Source organism: Cyanistes caeruleus, chromosome 6 (assembly GCF_971803275.1).
Source record: "Cyanistes caeruleus chromosome 6, bCyaCae1.hap1.1, whole genome shotgun sequence".
Lineage (NCBI taxonomy): Eukaryota > Metazoa > Chordata > Aves > Passeriformes > Paridae > Cyanistes > Cyanistes caeruleus.
The window spans coordinates 44,285,692-44,299,748 of record NC_141706.1 but is presented as its reverse complement, the minus strand read 5'-3'; the positions used below and the strand labels follow the sequence as shown (position 1 = coordinate 44,299,748).

Sequence of the window (14,057 nt, the reverse complement as noted above, 5' to 3'; positions counted from 1 at the left end):
TTCATGTTGTAGCAGTGAGGGTCTAAGGGTGCAAGCAAGAGCTGACAGACCTGGGAGAAGCAGAGACCTTCCAAGCACAAAACTTTGACTTGTCTGTATTTTTCTGAATAGTGGGTCTAATCAAAGATGTTATCTCTGCAAATCTCACTTCACATATCACAGACCTACATACTGTTACTTTTATAAAGTAACATTGCCTAGATAAAACTCTTATGTATTTTTATGCTCCTTTTCACTGACAGAGAAAGATGAACCCATAAATAATATTTTAGATGTACGCTAATCTCAGTAAATATATTTACTTCATTTTATAAAGTTACTAGAAAGACTTTATTTGATTTTATCTAATTATCACATAAATGCAGGAACATTAAGTGGGCTGATGTCAGCAATCAGGACTGCTTGTTACACAACATCAGTAACATGGGCTCAGGTATGAAACAACTGTAATTATAGTTATTTAGCCAAAATGTATGTCAGTTCTAACTGATTAGCTGTGTAATTCTTTATAAGCAATTGAAATACTTTATAAATAAAAATTGCAAACTTAGCAACCAACAATATAGACATAATATAGAAGTTTGATTGATTGTACAATGTTACTTAATTCTCTATGTTTTTCTTTACTTTTGCTGATTGTTGCAAGCTTCCTCCTTATTAGAATTCCTTTATTGGATATTTTTGTCCTCCTCTTTTTCTTTAGTTTGTTTGGTTTGAGATTAACATAATGGCTAAAGAAAGATAAGTCTATATAAGGTTCAGAATAGATCTATCTTGAGTGTCCATTAAAACTTGATTACAGAATCACAGAATCACTAAGCTGGAAGAGACCTTTGAAATCATCAAGTCCCACATATGCTTGCACACCTCAACTAAACCATGACACCAAGTGCCACATACAGTCTTTCTATCCAGGGATATGTTACCACCTCCCCAGGCAGACAATTCCAGTACTTTATCACTCTTTCCATAAAAAACTTTTTCCTAATATCCAGTCCATATTTCCCTTGGTGCAGCTTAAGGCTATGTCCTCTCATTCTGTCTGTTGCTGCCTGGAGAAAGAGACCAACCCCCACCTGACTGCAACCACCTTTTAGGAAGTTGTTGAGAGTGAAAAGGTCACCTCTGAGTCTCCTTTTCTTCAGGCTAAACAACCCCAGGTCCCTCAGTCATTCCTCACAGGGCTTGTGTTCCCAGCCCCTCACCAGCCTCGTTGCCTCCTCTGGACGCACTCAAGCACTTCAACATCCTTCCTGAACTGAGGGCCCAGAACTGGACACAGCACTCCAGGTGTGGCCTCACCAGTGCTGAGCACAGGGGGAGAATGACCTCCCTGCTCCTGCTGGCCACACCATTCCTGATCCAGGCCAGAAGCCATTGGCCCCTTGGCCACCAGGGCACACTGCTGGCTCATGTCCAGCCGGCTGTCACCAGTACCCCCAGGTCCCTTTCTGCCTGGGCACTGTCCAGCCACTCTGCCTTCAGCCTATAGTGTTTCTGGGGGTTTTTGTGGCCAAAATGCAGGACTTGGAACTTGGACTTACTAAACTTCATCTTATTGGACTCTGCCCATTCATTCCAAGTCTCTGTGCAAAGCCCTCCTATCTTCCAACAGATCAGCACACACTCTCAGCTTAGTGTCATCTGCAAATTTACTGATGAAAGACTCAATACCCTCATCCATGTCACCAATAAAAATACTGGACAGGCCCCAGCACAGACCCCTGAGGGACACCACAACTGGAGCCAGCTGGATGCAGCACCATTCACCACCACTCTCTGGGCCTGGCCATCCAGCCAGTTCTTAACCCAGCAAAGAGTGCTCCTGTCCAAGCCAAGGGCTTCCAGCTTTTCCAAGAGTATGGTGTGGGAGACAGTGTCAAGGGCCTTGCTGAAATCCAGGTACATCCACATCCACAGCCTTTCCAGCATCCACCAGGGTCACCTGGTCATAAAAGGAGACCAAATACTACCTACCCCTCCTAAACTCATGTTGGCTGGGTCTGATCCCCTGGCCAACCTGTAAGTGCTGTATGATGGCACTCAGTATAAACTGTTCTGTTACCTTACCTAGTACTGAGGTCAGGCTGACTGACCAGGATCTTCCTTCTCACCCTTTTTGTGAATGGGCATCACATAGGCCAGCCTCCAGTCATCTGGAACCTCACCAGTGAGCCAGGACTGTTGGTAAATGATGGAGAGTTTTTTGCAAGATCATCTGCCAGCCCCCTCATCACCCTGAGATGGATCCCATCTGGTCCCATAGATTTATGAACATCCAAGTGGCTCAGCAGTTCTCTGACTCCTCCTCCTGGATATCAGGGGGATCATTCTGCTCCCTGACACCATCGACCAACCCAGGACGACAGTTGTTCTGAGGACAAGCTGTCTTCCCACTAAAGACTGAGGCAAAGAAAGTGTTAAGCACCTCTGCCTTCTCCTCATCTGTAGTTATTAAGTTCCCTCCTGCATCCAGTAGAGAATAAAGGTTGGTCTTACCCTTTCTTTTGCCATTAATATATTCGTAAAAACATTTTTTATTATATTTTACAAATGTTGCCAAATTAAGTTTGAACTGAGCTTTTGTCTCCCTATTTTTTTCCTACATGCCCTACCAATCCCCTTAAATACTTCTGAGTATTTAATACTGAGAAACCTGACACTCTTTTTTCTCCTAAGATCCTTCAAAACCTCATTGCCCATCCAGGCTGGTTGTTTGCCTCATCAACTCATCTTTAGGCACGCAGGCAGTCTGTTCCTGTGCCCTCAAGATCTCTGTTTAGAAGCACACTCGCCTTTCCTGAACTTTGTTTTTAAGGGCTGCTTCCCAAGGAACTCTCTGAATAAGTTGCCTAAATAGGCCAAAGTCTACCCTCCAAAAGTTTTAATGTAAAAGTCTTTATTGATGTTCCCCCTGATTTCACCAAATATCAAAACTCTATAATTTCATGATCACTATGCCCCAAGTAACCTCCAACCAGCACATCTCCCACCAGCCCATCTCTATTTGCAAACAACAGATCTAACATAACCCTCCTCTGGTGGGCTCACTCACCAGCTGTGATAAGAAGTTGGTCCTCCACACATTCTACCATGGCAGACACAAAAAAGTCTCTCAAAAATATTTCATCATGGTTTCATTAAGCTTGATGGTACAACTAGACAGTACTTTTCACCGGACTAATCAACACATACATCATTCTATCAAGTGTTGTGTCACCGGGGCATTTATCTCTTCAACACCATGTTGTGGCTATTGCAGCTGACTTAGCTAGCTTGTCATGGTGAAAATCAACCCTTACCAATACTTAAGTGATTCTTCTTTTTCCTATGTCAACTGTTGCTTTAAAATAAGGGACACAAAATTACAGACAAGGTGCAGCAAGCTATAGGCTGCTGACTTCCATAAAAACCAGACACATATCATCAGCCATGAGGTTGCATTAATTGAGCTACAGAAAAATGCTTTCCTCTGGAAGGTACATGAAAAACCTGTTTTGATTAATGCCAGGTATGTCACATTTTATAAACACCACTGAATTATTGCATGTTGCATAGGCCTCCCAACAACAGTCCTGCAGCAGGTCTCTGCAAGTACCCATTTTGTACCATACATAAAAACCTCAAACATAAAGCCCAGTTTGCTGCACTTTGGGTTATTTCTGCATGAGCAGCAGAGCAAGTTTTTACTTTCAGCAGCTTTGACTGCTGAAACACATAACTGCCATGCACTTGGAATAGTCTACCTAACACTACACTAAGAAGAATGAGTTAAAACAGCTGCAGTCTGTGGGCATAGTGAATATCACTAATTTGTACTTAATTTATAATTAAGCAGAGTATGAAAATAATCATCACACACTGCTCCTCCACATCATCACCTACTATCATTTGCCCACAGAGAATGGACTTTTCAGCCAGACTTGTAGGTTTGGTCCTTTATATTTGTTTATAACTTGTCAAAAATATTTGCTTTCTAATTTTTACCCCAGATTTGTAAATAAGAAGACATTTTACACTAAAAACAGCCATTACTCTTTCTGTTTTCAAAATGAGTATTTCTTTTCATTCCCTAATTGTTTCTTCAGAGTTTATGCAATGGGCTAGGATGCAATTTTTTCTGCATAATTTAACTGAGGTATTAAGGAGACAAGGAGGAAAAAAATGCCTTCAGCGTCCATAATTAAGGGTTAAGACAGGTAGAGCTATATGCAGGTGCTAAAAGTTTGCTGTCAGACACTACTGGCACAGCCAAAATTGAACCACACAGACCATTCATGTGAAAATATTAAGTTGCCTGACCTGAAGTGAGCTGTCACAAATTGAAGTATGACAAAAAAGCATGACTCACTGCAATGTGCAGCTCCGAAAAGCCATTACTAGAGGCAAACATGTGACTTTGCACTTGCTAAAGCAGGGCCACTACAGTTTACAGCTGCTGTCAGCCCTCGAAGCTCTTGCTCTTCACAAACAACAGTACTTTATGCATGAAGACTGTCTCAAGAGCAAGACAGAGGAGCACTGATGGAACCATATTCCATTGAAATGTGCTATTTTATCAGTTCACTTCAGAGGAAACATTCCGCTTTATCATTTACAGGATGTCTCTTAAGCACATGAAATAGCAGGAGCTGGGATTGCAGGAGGACGGATAGTGCGGCCCACACTGTACATGCATCCAACAGCTCCCTGCCCCCAGCATTCCCCTCCCTCCCCATCATTTAGCTTTAGTTTCCTGCTGTTACCGGTCCTCCTCCCTCATACCACGATGTTAGCACCACTTGTGTTGCCAGGACAGTGCTAAAGACCCGATGCCAGGCTTTGAGGAAAAAGAGAAAGGAAAAGAATATGTGGATTGAGAAAAGCAACAGAAGAGGCATCAGATGTGTTGCAATTCTGCATTGCCTTCCTTTACAGCAGGCTTTGTTGTTCCCCTTGAGGGCATGTATTTTCACAGGGGCACAGCCTGAGGTACCCATTCACCATCTTTTCAGGAAGCCACAGTGAAAATCTTCTCTCCATCAGTTATGTTGACACTGGACTTCACCCTTTCATGGCTGGCTGCAAAGGAGGCAGGAACAGACTATTGTAAGCACAGACTGAAGAGCAGACAGGAGATACACTCCATACCCCAGTAAAAACCTCTCTCCAGGTGTTTTAAGGGGAGTTTTATTATGTTACACCTTAGTTTTCTCTGTCCCCTGTTTTTAAATGCCATCAAATAGAAAGAGATTAATGAGTTGGAAATATCCTGGTAAACCCTAGAAATGGTCTGGTTAGTAAATCATGTAGCTACAGTAACAATGTGCCTTTCTCACAGACTAGAGGCAGGTTCACTGCAGGGCTGGCCCTGAGGATGCTCTCCTGGCACCTCCAGGTGCAGAGTAGTACAGGGCTGAATGAAGGGAAATTCGTATGACTGCACAAACCCTCCCAGCAGCTCAGTCCAAAAATGAGTGTCCCAGGCAACACTTAATTAGAATGACCTTTAGGCTCCTCCAGCACTCTCTTCTAGCCCTGGACATTCAAGCCCACACTGCACACTGAGTTAAGTAAGTGGTAAGGGTATGTAGGGAGACGACACTCTTCCGTGCACTAGAACTTTGGGACTCTGTTCATCAGCTTGATTAGTTCAGAGATGGCTGGAACCCCTACACGTCTCTCACCCTCCTCGAGGCCTGGTCATAGTGCCAAAGGCAGAGGTCGGAAAAAGTAAATTGGTCACTGTGAGGTGCTGCTCTTCTGAGACAGGGCCCGGAGGCCTGCAGCGATGTGTCCTGCCTCAGGCAGCAAAATGGCTGCTGTGCTCCTGCTCTGCCCGAGCAGGGCCGTGGCAGCCGAGAGGCCCCGCGGCGAGGGAAAGGCACCCATGGGGGGGGAAGTAAAACGGTGGCCGTGAGGTGTTGCCCTGGCCCAGCCGTCAGAATGGCGCCTGCCGAGCCTCCGCAGGGCCGCACTACGGTGATAGCAGCGTGGCCGCGGAGGAGCGCGCCCGGGGCAGGGCGGAGGCCCGGCGGGGGAGACGGTATGGCGGCCGGGGCACGGCGCAGGGCTGCTGGGCTGCCCGGGCTCCCCGGCTGTGCTTTCCGCTTCTCCACAGTCAAAAAAAAGATAAAATAAAAGATAAAGTTGAAAATTTCATTAAAAAAAATAAAAAATAAAATAAAATAAAATAAAATAAAATAAAATAAAATAAAATAAAATAAAATAAAATAAAATAAAATAAAATAAAATAAAATAAAATAGCTGTCGGCGAACGTGGCCAGTGAATTACAGGCCACCCCGGCGGATGGCCGTTCACCGGGACGGTGGGGCGAAGCGCCCGGTGAGCGGGGCGCCCACAGCGGGCGGCGGCCCCACGCAGGGCCGGCGGAGGCGGCGAGGAGTGGGCCCGCCTTGGCTTCCCCGAAGCACTCGAAAGATACTTTAAAGGCGGTGAAGAGACACTTCGCGGAGCTGATCCATTAATGTCGCTTTATTAGCAGCTTGACATGAGAAATACAAAATTTTCGGGGCGATAAGTTTATGTTTGTTTGTTTTTTGCTCACAATGAAGCAAAAGAAATTGCCGCTCTCGAGAAGTGCCAGGCGGGGAGGGGTTGGGGGGGTGAGGAGGGGGGATTGGGGGTGGAAGCGGGAGGCACGGGGACGCGCCGAGCCGCCGGCGGTAATGGAGGGTTCTGTTTGTTTCCATGATTACAGCTATAAATAATAGTAGTTTAAAAAAAAAAAAAAAAATCTCGAGAATTTCGGGTGCTTTCATTCTCCCTGCCCCGGGAGTTTCCCTGGCGGCGCCCTGCCCCCGGCCGCGCTCCCCTGCGCGCCGCCGTCGCCGTCATAGTTCAGGAGGATCTGGCACCAAAGCCCGGCACCGCATCCTGCGCCAAGCCCGGCACTGCATCCCGGCACTGCATCCCGGCACTGCATCCCGCACTGCATGCCGCACTGCATCCCGTACTGCATCCCGTACTGCATGCCGCACTGCATGCCGCACTGCATCCCGCACTGCATCCCGCACTGCATCCCGCACTGCATCCCGCACTGCATGCCGCTCCTGCCGCTCCCACCCCGGGCCGCGGCCGTGCCGGGGCTCCGTGCCCCCTGGGCGGGCGCACCTGGCGCTGCTCCCGCCGCCGAGCGTCGGCCGCCGCCCTCCTCCTCCTCCCTAAACATCCCGCTCTCCGGAGTTGCAGATCCGATCCTTTTTTAAGCCGTGTCCTACTTTGTTTGGCAGGTGAACAAGCCTGAAAATGGATATTACAGCTTTTTATGATATAATATCTCTCTAATTGGTGCTTCATAGGGCCGTGTCTGAATTATTTTCAATTAAGCCCTAAACTACAGTAACTGTTTCTCTCGGTACATGCTGGAAAAGCCATTCACGAGAGAGGCGACTGGTACTGCACAATTTCAAAGTACCTTTAATGTGTCAAAAATGTTTTGTGAAGAAAGCAACACTGTAAATGCAATCACCTACATTGGTGTCCCCATTGTTAAGCGTGAGCCAAAGTATTGCTAATTGTCCTGCGTTTTAGCTGGGTTTTTAGAGCATTATGTAGTAAGTACACCGAAGGGTCAATTTGTGAAGTGAAATACTTAGCATGCAAAGCGTAATACAAGATGCTGTGTAATACTTGACCTCTCAGCATAATAAATGTAGCAGTGAAACGCTGTGCATTCAGGATTCGCTGAATAGAGCCTCCGCAGAGGAACAAAACCAGAAAATGTTCTCTTCATTCCTCTTTTTTTTTTTTTTTCACTAAGCGAAAATTATTCTTTATAATGGCCATTGCAGCAATTAGCCAGCATTTGGGGAGAATAAATGTGCAGAAATAGCAATTTCTTATTTTAAATGAGATTTTTGTATGGAGCCTGCAAATTACTTGGAGGTATATGAATAATTGTTGCCTTAGTTTTATGCTACAGAATAGGGTGTGGGTGGGTATAAAGATTTCCTATTTGCAGTTAAATGTTTAGACATTTTATTATTTTAATTTCACTCTCAGTCTGTCTCGATTGACCCTGCTTTCCCCACTGATCATTTCATGTATGCCAGGAAGCAAAGTACTCAGATGATGGAAGCTTTCCAATTAGAGCTTTATGGTTTGTGTGTGTGTGTGTGTGAGTGTATGTGTGTGCTGGGGAGGTGGTGGGGTGTCGATCCTTTTTTTTTTTTTTTTTTGCTTTTTTGTGAGTGTGACATGCAAGTGCAATCAGGTTTTACTCTGGAAGCTACTATGGTAGTTTGAATTTTGCCTGCTAAATCAAAACATTTTAAGAATGTAGCATATTTGATGGGCACTTCTCATTATCCTCTAGAATGGTAAACCTAATTGGAGCTTTATTTACACATTTTAAAGGTTTTGTGCTCTGAAAAGAGAGATGCAAAATTCTTTCTCTTGGGCCTTCCAGATTCCTGCATTGAGTTTTAAGTGGATTGAAATTTTAGTGCTTCACTTGCTAACGTGGGAGAAGTCTTGTGAATATGAAATTAAAACACTTTCAGAGAAAGCATGGGAAGTTCTGACAGCTAGAACCTATTAGGAACAGTTTGTTTCAGAAGAATTAATAAGCTTCAGCACGCATTTCCCTAGAGCCGAGCTGGAAGTTTATACCCTGAATATTGGAACTTCCAGTCCAACTCTCTAAACACTTGACCAAGAGAAAAGCTTGGATAATTAATTTAGATTATATGACTTCTGCTTACTTGATCTAAAACTTTCCTCTACTGTGTGAGTTCTCTCCCCGCACACTTATTTCCTCCTAGCCACTTATTCCTCCTTCTCTAAAGTGCACATTAGCAGGATTGCAACTGGAAAGTCTGAATTCTTGGGTAGTGAAATGACATCATTTGAAGACAAGCATGGTTCATTCACCTAGTCCATATAACTGAATGGCCTCAGAAAATAAGAATTCTTTCACAGAACTCAAATTAATAGCAAGTATTTTCCACAAATTTTATAACTTAATAGTGTTTGGGGCTTTTCTGAAACTTTTTTTTTTTTTTGGCAATATATCTAATTTCTTTTGGATGATATGCAACAATGGTTTAAAATTAAATATGCAATCCTTGTGTCTTGTTTAGGTCTGATCCTGCAGTCTGTGTGTGTTTCAAAACTCCTTCCACTTCATTACGGTGCCTTGTGTCCAAGGATTTTTGGCTGCAGTCCTGAGTTCAATGCATTCAGTTTGTATTTCATATATCTTTAGATGGAATTACTATAAAATAAATTTGCTGGTGACCATAACAAACACATCGAAATCATACTATATATAAAGGGGTAATTAGTTTTTTAATAACCTTTATTTTTTCTTATCCTTTAGTGTGTCTTTTTAATGGATCTCTTTGGTAGAAGGTGAACAACTAGCCCACAAATTGAGTAGCACAAATGTAGAAATTGCCAGCAATCAGAAAACACAGCTTCTAGAATGAATATTTGGTAAATCAAAAGTATCGCTGTTAGTGCTGTATGCAGAATTTTTCCTCTTAATTTACTCAGTGATATTAGAAACAAATTCCACGAGTTTATGGACTGGGTAAAAACATAGGCTCTACATCAATGATGGTAATAATGTATCACACTACAATGTCATATTTGCCATGTAATTTTGGCAGCCTGGCATTCTCGCTGTCTACCACAGAGTAGTCTGTTGTCTGTGAAAGTTCAGATCATCTTTGGACTTCTGGATGAAGCTTATCTACCACAGAAAACATCCATTTCAATTCCAATTTTGTATTTTTTTGAGTACCAATGTGTTCTCATTTGAATTGGAGAGTGCTCACTCCTCTAAGTTCTCATGAAAGATAAAAAAAAATCTTTGGCTGGGTTCTCTGCTGAACTATATTCTCTTAAGCCAGTTTCTTTGCATGAACAAAGTGTTTGTCTCCCAGAGATACATATTACTCTGTAAATAAAAATGTTTGCTGTCTCAGTGACTGGAATCCATGGGACTAGCGTCTAGCTTTCAACCATCCCAGGATATTACAGGAAATCAGGAGTTATTTCCTATATGATCAGTATGTCCTTCAATTTTTTCAAGGTATAGATAATCAGATTCACAGTATAAAGCAAGCTTGTCTTAGCAGAAGATAGAGAAGACTGCAGACTCAGTAAATTATTAAAAACTTCCCAGCATGCTTAAAACTTCCATAATTCAAAATGTAAATTCCAAAGATCAAGCAATAAGTATTGCACACATTACAAGCTATGCAGCATACCCCCTGTATTTTACTTTTGTCTTTGCCTGTTGCTGAGAGTGTGATGATGACTGGATATACTAGAGTCCTCTTGGATAGTCTGTTACATTTAAATAAAAAGATCAACTCATTTTTCATTACTCAATCATGACTAGTATTTTCATAATAATAGTTGTAAGCAGAAAAACCTATATTTTGTGATAGTTCCACACAAAATGTTCCCATGTAACATGTTTTCAACATATATTATAAAAGCTCCAATATGATGAAGAAATTTGTAATGGATTTTTGTTTCTACCAACTCTGAAGCAGCAAAGTCAGTGGAGTAACAGAGAACACATCGCTTCTTCAGCATCTTCGCACTTTTGTGCCTCTTAGTTTTTCATGTGGTATATAAGGAAAAGCAGTAAAGGCCATTAAAATGAAAACAAATCGTATTTTCAAACCAGACTGTGTATCTAGGAAAGATAAGGACTAAGCCAAAGCAAAGCTAAAGCCCTATCATCAGTAATTTTGTTCAGCCAAAAACACGTAAGTGAAGGAAATAAATTTGTTTCTACCTCGGTTTGTCCTGCCTTAGCTACCTTTATGACAATGATACTTATACCTTTCAGAACTTCAATGGTTAATTCTCTTATTTAAATAGTTAAAGGACACAAACTAATCAAACAATAACCAGCAAAAGTCCTTAAATTTGGTAGGTGCTTCCAGATATGATGTCACTAGTAATTTATTGATCCAAAAGCAACCAAAAATAAAATTCTGTATCTTTTCTGTTTCATATATAGCAGTGATAATCTTCAGAGATACAGAAATATTTAATTGATGCGGGGGCACTCAATAGCATGACATATTTAGCAACATATATACAATAAAAAATGGCCACCTAATGCCTGATTTTCTTACACATTTCTTACCACTTGAGAAAAATTTAATTAACACACACACACAGACATATTTATATATACATACATACATACATATATACATATATGTAGGTGTATTATTTAGGCAGCTATTGATCTACTTCTATATGCTTACCTCTTGAAAGAGGGAACTAAGTCTTCTCTTGAGGTCAAGTTATTTCCTGGGAAAAAAATCCCAAAAAACTCTTCAGCTGTGATAAGATATACCTACTATCTGGTAAATTAAATTGAGCTTCTTGATAGAGATGGTCAGCAATGAATGTGGTTAAGCATTGCCTGGTAATATGTATGTTTACAAAATGACTTAGCAAACAGGAATAAACAGAAATAGTTTACACTGATGAAAAATTATTTGATTCAAAGTGCTCTATTCATTAGTGGCTTCTGCTTCTGTAAAACTGAATTATGGCTGGTGGGCAAAATGTGTTCTTTTGGTTCTTTCACTTACTACTAGATATTAATGAGGAATTTTTCATTTAGACAGAGAAAAATGCAGCTTTATAAATGTTGTCCATAACTGCCTCCCTTCAGTGTTCTTGCAGATTTACCCTCAGCTATAACTCTTCTGAATAAGTAGACATCATGCACATGGTCAATTAAGAGACTGAATCAAATATTCCATTCACAAAAATAACCCATATGCTGTGACCTCCCAGCTCCTTCACTTAAGCAGATCCATAGTGTAAAGAAGTGTAATTGATGGTGTACTTAACTGATTCAATTCAAATCTGTCAGAGAAAAAAGTGTCTAAACAGGTTTTGGAAATAGCTTACCAGAGCATTAGCCTGGCCTTCAGAGGTAACCCAAGGATGTGTATTTTATAATGGAGGGATGGAGAGCTGGGAAGATGTCAGGATGAAACAAGTTAAGGAAGATCTGTGGTTTGTCTTATGGCTTCTACTGAGTGTTTTCCTTCCTGCAATTTTTTCCAAACTTTTTTTACTGTTGTACTGTTAAATTGATTAATTTTCCACAAATTATGGAATATGCTATCCATGTGGGTCATTTTTTCTCTTAATCTAACTTTCTGATATATTAATACCACATGTGATATTTCCTTCAAGATTTCTCTTGACTCCAAACATAGGCCAGAGGGTTCTATGAGAAATATGCTTCCTTATACCAGAGATAAAATTTTACTCCAATTTGATGTTAACTCTGTATGAAACCAGCAGGAAATGTATCTGTATGGCAGAAAATGGAATTAACTCCAAGACTGGATATGCCTGGTTAAAGAACATAAGTCCTTCAGATGCCAATGTTTATAAGAAAAAAGAAGACAACATTTAAATGTATGTATATATGTATATGTAAACCAGCAATCACATTTGCTTTAAAGTAAAATTTTTCATTGTAAAATGAAAAAATAAGCAACAACTATAGAACAGTAGAGGAGCCAATACATGAAATCCAATACATGCAATAAATTAAATGGGAAAGAAGTGAAAGGCACCCAAAGATGATGTTATAAAATGGCACAAGATAAACAGAATAAAACTAAAAATTGGAGTAGCTTTATTTGCCATGCCACAATAAGCATAAAATGAGTGAAAGTTGTCCCTTTCAATCTCATTTATTTTTGTGGAGCATCATAAAGGTATCCAGTCTTTTTATGTGAATTTGGAGATGAATCCTAAAATTGCAAATGAATGAGATTTTTTTTTTTTAATGAGATCCAGCTTCGGGTTAAGATCAAGTGAGACCATTGATTTATCATAATTCAGTATAAACATATAAATAAGGACCAGGTCATCCACTAGAATCTATGTATTTATGAATCATGACAAACTATTAAGGACTATTGAGTTTTTCATGAGATCAAATCTGGGCAAGTTTCCTTTGGTTGCAGTATTAACTCCAAATATCTCATATAACTCCAAAACACAATAATGTTTCTCCATATATAAGGATAGATAGATAGATAGATAGATTAGATAGATAATGTGTGTATTCATATGTGCATTCATGCAAGATTTCTATTATTAAAATATATTTCTTCATGCAATGAAAACTGAATCTCTGAAGAGAACTATATGTTACATTGCGTTCATTATATATAAATAGAAAAAAATTCTAAAAAAAATGGTTACATATGTAACACTATGTTGTAATATATTAACTCATTTAATGGAATTCATCGATTGACATGAAGAGAAACTGAAGTTTTAACTGCAATTAAAAAAATTTAAAATAATGAATAATCTGTTAGTGTGAAGTGGAACTTTGACATAGTACAACAGGAATCAAAGCTGTGTTTTTCTTTTGTAGCTAGTAAAAACCCTAGTAAAAACCCTGGACTTTAACATAAGTGCTTTTGCTATGAAACCATAAGCATTGCATGGGTTAATTAGCTGTAGACTTCATTTTCCTCACATATTTCATCTGGAAAGCAAAAATTAAGGATCAAGAATTAATTAGCTATGTACAAACTACGAAAAATTGTTGAGGCAAGTGCTGTCTTGGTAATTCATTACTATATTTAGACATTGTAATGATTAGATTTTAAAAGAAACAAGCTAATTAGAACATTTTTTCAAAGTCACACAGAGGTCAGAGATGACAGTGACCTTATGTAAAATGGAGACTAAATATCTGCTATTCTGCACATTGTATTGAACTGGTACAGTAAGGCTAAAGCCTTTTCCTGTTCAATGAGTTGGAATTAAACATGCTAATTTGAGATCTCCTTCAAGTATTTTATTTAACTACTTTGGCCTTTAATTCCTTTATGTTGCATCATTTAATGTAATGTTATTTATATATACGAAGCACGTTATACTTATTAACCAATGTGCAAAAATCTAAAGTACAGATTTTATGTAATGGGCTAATTACAGGACTTTAAAGCCACCTACTGAGTTTTGCTAAGCTTAACAACAGGTTCACTGAACTGGATAAATTTATTCAAACTTGTGGAAATGAATCCCATTCTAT

At 40.4% G+C, this 14,057-nt stretch overlaps 1 long non-coding RNA gene across 1 annotated transcript; it reads right to left on the bottom strand.

The window, feature by feature from the left end:
• Nucleotides 1-306: 306 nt before the first annotated feature.
• LOC111930007 (uncharacterized) lies at nt 307-6,024 on the bottom strand. Its single transcript, XR_002864982.2, has 2 exons — nt 5,667-6,024; nt 307-5,061 (listed from the first exon to the last, which is right to left on the bottom strand). It is a non-coding gene; the product is annotated as an uncharacterized LOC111930007 (long non-coding RNA).
• Between the last annotated feature and the right edge of the window lie 8,033 nt (nt 6,025-14,057).